General features: G+C 47.8%; 1 pseudogene across 1 annotated transcript; it reads right to left on the reverse strand.

Annotated features, from left to right (window-relative positions):
- Nucleotides 1–3,369: 3,369 nt before the first annotated feature.
- LOC148116610 (uncharacterized) lies at nucleotides 3,370–6,022 on the reverse strand (annotated as a pseudogene). Its single transcript, XR_015733690.1, has one exon. The product of XR_015733690.1 is annotated as an uncharacterized LOC148116610 (transcript).
- Nucleotides 6,023–8,534: the final 2,512 nt, after the last annotated feature.

The raw sequence follows: 8,534 nt of genomic DNA on the forward strand, positions 1-8,534 counted from the left end.
TCCTTTCAGTTGAATTTTCCTCTTTTGTTGGTGATGTAAATTCTTGCAGGGTCCAATCTGGGTCAGTCACTGGGACCAGACATTCAGTCTTCTGAGCTTTCTTCAGGCAATGAAGTTTTAGTTTTCCTTGTCAGAGAGAAATTCCCTGAAGATGGGCTCCAGCATGAGTCCAAACACTCAGAAGGCTAAACCTCTGGTCCCGGTTGAATCCTGCAACATTATCCTGGGACACGTATATTTGCCTTCATTCATGATGTGAATTCTTTTTCAGTTGCCCACATCTGCATTTAATGCACTGCTCCCAAACAATAATATAAGGTTTCCATTTTCAGAGAATGGATCAATGGGCAAGAGGCTGTGTCTGTACGTAAATTGTAGAGAAGAGCAAAAAAGATGATTAGGGGATCGGAGGCTAAAACATATGAAGAACGGTTGCAGGACTGGGTATGTCTAGTTTAATGAAAAAGAAGAATGAGGGAAAACATGTTAGCAGTCTTCCAATATCTCAGGGGCTGCCCCAAAGAATGAACATTGGACTTACCTGAAGGTTCCTTCTCCTTGCGCTGTGTGAGAGTCCATTGACTGGGCTATATCTTGTCCGATTGGTCCATGACTGAGCAATAATTTGAATAAACATGCCTCCTCTTCCTGCTTGTCCCTAGTTCGCCGGCGAAGTCCGGATCCTAAGAACCAAATGACTTGAGCGAAAGGGGAAGAGAGAAAAAAGGATAGACAAAGAAGGAATGACAATAGGGAGGGTATGGACTCTCACACAGCGCAAGGAGAAGGAACCTTCAGGTAAGTCCAATGTTCATTCTCCCTTGCACTGTTTAGAGAGTCCATTGACTGGGATATACCAAGCTAACTATCCCTAGGGCGGGAAGAAGAAGAGGAGGCAGACGTATCTACAGGATCGAGGACCTGCTGAAGGACTCTACGACCAAAGGTGGCCTTGGCCGAGACAAATTTATCTATTTTGTAATGCCGGATGAAGGATGTTGGGGAACTCCATGTTCTGGCCTTGCAGATCTCCAGAAGAGATGCCTGTGTGGCCCAAGCCATGGTGGTAGCAGTGCTGTGTGTCAAATGCGCTGTGATACGGCCAGGAAGCGCCTTGTTCCTGCATTCATAGGCCAATGCGATGCACACTTTAAGCCAACGGGAGATGGTGGAAGAGGAGAGTTGGAAAGACATGAACAACAATTCCGTTTTGTGGAAGGAGGCTGTCCTGTGTAGATACCTTTTGAGAGCCCATCATACATCCAGGGAGTGCCAACGTGGACCGGGTTAGGGCAAAAATCGGGTAGTACAATCTCCTGAGTTCTGTGGAATTGTCGTCAAGGCTGAAACCTGCAGTCGCAGAGTGTTGACTGTAAGGCCGCCCTTGAGACCCGCCTGGAGGAATTCCAATATGTGTGGAACGGAAGCGTGAGCCGGTTCTGTGTTAGAAGAGGCACACCATCTACAAAAAGAAGACCAGGTAGCATCATAAATCTGAATGGTAAATTTTCTGCAGGAAACGAGCATAGTGGAAATCACCTCGGAAGAAAAGTTCGTCCTTCAGGATCTGCCGTTCAACAGCCAGGCGGTTAGTTGTAACCACTGGGGTTCTGGATGGTGGACTGCCCCTTGAATGAGACATACCTGATCCGAGGGAATTCGCCAAGGCCCGACCTGAGATCTGTGAACCAGGGGCGACGGGGCCAATACGGGGCGATGAGGATGACCTCTGCTTCCTCCTCCAGGATCTTCCAGATGACCTGAGGAATGAGAGAAATTGGAGGAAAAGGGTAGAGAAGGCCAGGCAGCCATTTGCAGCGGAGGGCGTTGGTTTCCTCTGCCTGTGGATTCCAGTACCTGGAGATAAATCGAGGCACCTGGGTATTGGTTGGAGTGGCAAACAGATCCATTTGAGGTTGGCCAAAACAGAGTACCAGCTGACGGAATAGATCGGGATGTAATTGCCACTCTGCTGGGTTGATGGCTGTCCTGCTCAGCCAGTCCGCTTGAAGGTTCGAGGAGCCCGCAATATGTTCCGCCTGTAGGGAAAGAAGGGGCCTCTCTGCCCAGGTTCCCAGCTCTGCGGCCTTGGTCATGAGGGCCCTGGACCATGTCCCGCTCTGACAGCTGACATGGGCCTTGGTGGTGACATTGTCCATCCTGAGTAGGACGTGCTGACCGGAGAGTTGGTGATGGAAGTGCCGTAGGGCTAAATGGGCTGCTCGTAGTTCCAGCTAGTTATTGTCGTGTCGAAGGTCCACTGCATCCAATGACCATGGGTGTTCCGACTGTTGAAGTGCGCACACCAGCTGAACAGGCTGGCATCCGTTGTCAGGATCAGTCGCTGTGGATCGAGGAAGGAGGACCCCCCTTTTTTTAGGGCCATGGATGTCCACCATTGGAGAGAAGAGACAATCTTCCGAGGAACCCTGATGCGGAAGGTGGAATTGCTGATGCCTGCCTTCTGGCTGGGAAGGAGGAGCCACTGGAGTGGATGGGAGTGGAACCTTGCCCAAGGGACGATTGAGAGGCAGGAAATCATTTGGCTGAGCAGTTGGGAGAGGAGAAGAGGAACTTTGTGGAGTGATCTGACCTGTGACACTGTGGCCCTGATGTTGTCTTGGCGTTCCTGTGATAGAAACATGAGGCCCGCTTTGTGTCTATGAGCGCTCCCAGATGAACCAGATCAGTGGACGGTAGCAGCTGGCCCTTTTCCCAATTCATGGTGAACCCGTGAAGGTGAAGGGCATTGATGATGGCTTGAAGATCCAAATGAGCCTGTTGAAATGATGAAGACTGGATAAGAATATCATCGAGATAGCATTGAACTCTGATGGGTGAGGCCCGCAAATGTGCTGACACCACATCGAGAAGCTTAGTAAAAATACGGGGGTGGGGGGGCGGGGGGTGGAGGAGAGTACAAAGGGAAGAGCCCTGTATTGGAAATGGCCCCCCCCGTAACAAAACCTGAGGAACCGTCTGTGGGATGGTCGAATGGGAACATTTAGATAGGCTTCCCGCAGGTCTATGGATGCCAGATAGTCTCCAATTCTAATGCCTGCCAGGATAGAATGTTGGAAATGCATCTTGAAATGCCTATATTTGATGTGAACATTCAGGCGCTTCAAATCCAAAATGGCCCTGTTACCCCCCAATTTTTTCTGAACTAAGAATAGAATAGAATAAAAACCAGTTCCGCAATGTTCTGGAGGAACTGGTTCAATGGCTCGAATTGAAAGGAGGTGTTGGATCTCGGTGTCCATGGCAGACCTTTTGGCCGGGTCAGAAGAAGTAGAACTCCTGATAAATCGTCGAGGGGGTGTGTAAACAAATTCTAAGGTGACACCTAGGGAAACTGTATGGCCCAAGCATCGGTGGTCGTGGAACCCCAGTTATGGGCAAAGAGGGCCAGACCACCACCAATGCAGTCCGGAGAGCTATGAGTTTCACTTTCTGCGATAGAGGCGAAAAGTGGAACCCTGAAAGGGCCGCTTGGATTGGGCCTGATGGTTGCGGTCCCTGAATTGTTGTCTGTCCTGAAATCTGTCGGCCGTAGAGTTGAATGAATGGGAGGGGGCTGGAGAATGGAAACCTGGGTCTGTTGGCTGAAAGGTCTGCCTACAGTAAGGGAAGGCAGAGCATCTGTCTGAGCACCTGGAAGAAAAGGGGAGAATCTTTTTCTTGTCCCTACCTTCCACCAATATGGGGTCCAATGCTTCGCCAAAAAGATTGCCACCCTTGAAGGGGGCCGCTGCGAGGCGCCACTTCGCCTTCATGTCTGCTTGCCAGTGGCGGAGCCAAAGGAGACAACGAGATATTATGTTGGAAGCCATGGCTCTAGAGGCGAACTTGGCAGAATAAAGGGTGGCATCTGCCATGCATTCCGTGGCGGCAATGATCTTGTTGATATCTTGGTGCAGCCGTGTGTCCTCAGGGGATGCTCTACTTTGCATTTGGCGAAGCCAAATGAGTGATGTACGTGCAAAGAAGGAAGCTGCAGTGGACGACTTGATAGCCCAAGCGGTGGCTTGATGGGTCTTGTGAGTGGAAGTTTCTTCCCGCTTATCCTCTGCATGTAGACCCTCAGCTGCATCCGATGGAAGGAGACTGGAAGAGGTGAGACTGGCCATCGGGGCATCAATCGAATGTAACTTAAGCAGTTCCTCGAATTCCTGTTCAGTGGAGTAAAGCTTCTTGTCTAAACCGCTTGGGTGGAAATGGAGCCAGGTTGGGCCCATTGGCGTTGTACTGTGTCAAGAAATAATTTGGGTGAAGGAACAACTTCCTGCTCTGTCACTGCTTCTGAAAATAGGTGAGTGTTGGAATCCTGTTGATCCGAAGCTGTCTTGGAACAGGAGGAGGAAACATCCATGTTTGCAGTGACTCTGGCTTTGTGTAGCAAGGTCTTGAAAAGTTCATGTTTAAAGAGACCCAATGGGTGGGTTTTTTCAGGAAAGGACTCCTCCTCCTCCTCAGAGAGATCATAGTCAATGGTCTCCTCCTCCTCGAGGATGGACTGTTCACTGTGGTGAGAATGGGATGGAGAACTGGTGACAGAAGACACCTCGCTGTCCAGATGGGAAGATGCCCTGGAAGAACGGTGTGGCTGAGCTGGAGCCGATGAAGGAGCCAAAATACCTCTCTGAGTGAGGGCAGAATCAATGCTTCTGGCTACGGTCTGAGCAATAAGGTCACACATCTCTTGAGGAATGGATGATGGAGGTCTGTCTTCAGGGCGGAGACCTGCAGAGGTGGGAGTGAAAGTGGCTGGAGATGGAGAAGAAGAAACTTGAGCTTGCACAGGTGGAGTGACATCAGTTCCCTGAGCAAAGACCTCTCTAACAATGGACTGGCCATCCATAGCAGTGGTAGACCTGTAGGGAGACCAGGAAGAAACCTCCTGAGGTGGTTGGACAGAAATGGACTGTTCTGAGGGGAAGCAGACTGAATGGGCATGATGGCGGGTGGAGGATGAACAATGGCCTCTGTTTGTCTTATGGCCTTGTCAAATTGCTTGTCTAAGGCCAGGTGCCTTCGCTTTGCATCCCTCTCTGCAGCTGCAGAAGAAGTGGAGGCAAGCTGGGAAGCTGGTCTCTTAGAGCTTCCCCCTGGAGCTTCCCTTCTGCTGAGAGGAGGACTGAGAGCACTTTTTAGAACGGCTGCGATTAGGCATTCTGGAATACTGCCTGAAGACAAAAAAATATGAAGTTTAATTAAAAGGTGATACTGCTTGTAACATCAGAAGCGAGAAACAAATGCACCAAAGGAATAGTGGTCATGCGGTGATTCCTTGATAAAAAATAGCCTCAAGGGATGAGGGAGCCACCTACCCCACCACAGGCAACAAAATGGTGCCACTATGAGTCAGCAGTGGAGCGATTCAAAATGGCAGCCGCTATTGAGGCGATAGAGAAAGCGGCTGTAGTGGCAGAGAAAAATAATCAGTGAACATCCCATGTTGCAACCTTCAGCAGCCAAGTTCAATATAATAATAAGGGCAGTAATCAGCTCCGGAACAGACGAACTGTTCTGTTGAGAGCTCCCCTCAGCTCCACCTCAGTTATAGGGGCTAACGGAATAGTCCCAGTTAATGGCGGCTTGGATGAAGTGTGGGAGAGCTGGGCTACGTCGGAACGAAGCCTCCCCTCTATCCCCGCAGCGCAAGGACCAACGAAACGGTCCCCCCCTGTGCAGCCCAACAATTCACAGTAAAAAGGCTTGAAATTCAAAGCGTTCCGGCGATTGTAAGTGCGAAGACCGCGGCTCAGCTGAGCAGCGGTAGAATCGGCTTCTCAGTTTTCCCCTAAATGGTCTAAAAATATCCTAAAAAGGAAAAATTAGCCAGCAGGGGAAAGGTTAGAGAAATTAGCAAGGTTTAGAGAGTCCAGAAATGAAGAGCGAAAGAAAGACAAGTTTCATGGATCAGACTGAGCAAAGAACTGGGGACAAGCAGGAAGAGGAGGCGTGTTTATTCAAATTATTGCTCAGTCATGGACCAATCGGACACAATATACCCAGTCAATGGACTCTCTAAACAGCGCAAGGGAGAAGAGGGAGTCAAGCCAGGGGTGGGTTCTACTTACCTTTACTACTGGTTCGCAACGGGGCTGCATGCACAGAAGCATTTTGATGACATCGAGGTCGGTGGGCAGAGTGTCCCCCCGGTTTTACTATAGAACCGGTGCGAACCAGGGGAAACCCACCACTGAGTCAAGCTATTCTCCAAAGCACCTGAAGGCAGGACAAGAAACAATGGGTGGAAACTAATCAACAAGAGAAGCAACCGAGAACTAAGGAAAAATTTTCTGACAATTAGAACAATTACCAGTAATCAGTGGAACAACTTGTCTCCAGAGGTTGTGAATGCTCCAACACTGGAAGTTTTAAAGAAAAGATTAGATAACCATTTGTCTGAAGTGGTGTAGGGTTTTCTGCCTAAGCAGGGGGTTGGACTAGAAGACCTCCAAGGTGCCTTCCAACTCTGTATTGTATTGTACGGTACAGTATTCTATTCTATTCTATTCTATTCTATTCTATTCTATTCTATTCTATTCTATTCTATTCTATTCTATTCTATTCTATTCTATTCTATTCTATTCTATTCTTTTTTGGCCTTGGGAAAAAATGAAGGCTGTTTCATAAATCAGGCAACGAGCTCTTCAGGACCAGTGTCCCAAATACTGTATATCTGTTCCTATTCTTCCAGTCCTTCCCAGGAAAGCCTGTTAAATTTTGCTGCTCACTTTGGAAGACAAGGTAAACCTGATATGGAGGTAAAAACACAATATATTTGTTCATATAAAAGAAAAGAAACATGGCAATTAAGTCATTGGTTCCCATCCCTTCTTTGTCCTGGTCCTGCCTGTTATCTGAATTATTTTTGTCAGCCCCATCTCCCAGTACTTGCACTTATGATGTAGATTTGTTTCTTTTTGTTCCTGTTGTGTATTTATCATTCTTGCCCTCTTTACTCTTCATTTTTATTCTTGTATTTTTTTTTCTTGTACTTAATGGTTTTATTTGTACTTGCCTAGAGTTGTTGGGAGTTGGGGAGCATGTAATAATAACAATACCAGGGAACAGTAACAGTAACAGAGTTGGAAGGGACCTTGGAGGTCATCTAGTCCAACCCCCTGCTCACGCAGACCTATATTAGGGATTCAAACCACCGACATTTCTGATCGACAAGCTCAGTGTCTTAGCCACTGAACCACCATTGGGTTTATCGTCTTACTCCTTCCTCATTGCTCAGCAAAGAACAAATCATTTCAATATGGCTATATTTTGGAGAATAGAATAAGGAACTGCTATGGGAGCTCCCATAGCTCTTTTTGGATATAGCATGGACTCCTAGGTGAACCCATAATTGAATGGGTGCTAATCAGACACCCCCCAAATGAGGAGCATTCTTAAATTTCACTACCTGTATCAATTGGTGTCAGGTTTCTTCCATAGATTCCATAGATCCTCATTATTTTTTTCTATAGAAAGTTTTAATATTTATTTTAGAGTGTATAAATATATGACTGAAAGTAAATGTTGGGTTCTTCTTATGATCAATAAATACCCTTTTGGGCCCTAATACAGTCATGGGTAAAGTACCCATGATGGAAGATTGTTCTATAATAGTTAACTAAGAGGGTCTGGCATAGACTAAACTGGCGTATGCTTTTAAGAACTCTGCTTCTATGCAGTGGAGATCTATAGGGTTCTGCAAGGTAGCTTCCTTTAGGTGGTTGCGTTTTTGTGAGCCATGCCAGCTGGTAATTTTCTGACTCACGTGTCTATTCCATTTAAACCTCAGCTTCCCAGCACTAGTAAAAACTAAGGAGTATCTTGGAGGATTTGGCAAGACCATGCCAAATATAAAATTTATATAAAATAGGAAAAGCTAAGATATAGGTAGTCCCTTGCTATTCTTGGTAACATTTCAAAATGGTTAAATGGCCAAACTATGATGAGGATTTAGACCCGTGATGGCGAACCTATGGCACGCGTGACACAGGTGGCACGCAGAGCCATATTGGTGGGCACGCGAGCTCAGCTCTGGCCAGCTGATTTTCGGGTCTTCTGGGCCCACCAGAAGTCAGGAAACATGCTGTTTTCGGCCTCTGGAGGGCCTCCAGGGGTGTGGGGAAGGCCGTTTTCACCCTCCCCAGGCTCCTAGAAAGGCTCTGGAGCCTGGGGAGAGTGATAAATGGGCCTACCGGGCCCACAGTGCCATTGTGTGCCAAAAGCGGGGGAAGTGCAGGGGGGTCGTGCGCGCATGCACGGGGGAGCAGGGTGCATAGAATTAAGGGTGTGGGCACACATGTGTGTGACCCCTCTGCACTCCCCCCACTTTTGGCACGCGATGGCAAAAAGGTTAGCCATCACTGATTTAGACCCTGACCAGAATGTAAGGAGATATCCAAGAACAACATCATTTAATAGACAGAAAACTTGTTTAAAGAAAATTTGCCCCAAACAGAGGCCTGCTGAATTACACAGAGAGTCCAGGGCAACCCATTTGATCATCAGGCCATGGATGGAAG

Source organism: Pantherophis guttatus, chromosome 1, assembly GCF_059756535.1.
Source record: "Pantherophis guttatus breed Tessera chromosome 1, ASM5975653v1, whole genome shotgun sequence".
NCBI lineage: Eukaryota > Metazoa > Chordata > Lepidosauria > Squamata > Colubridae > Pantherophis > Pantherophis guttatus.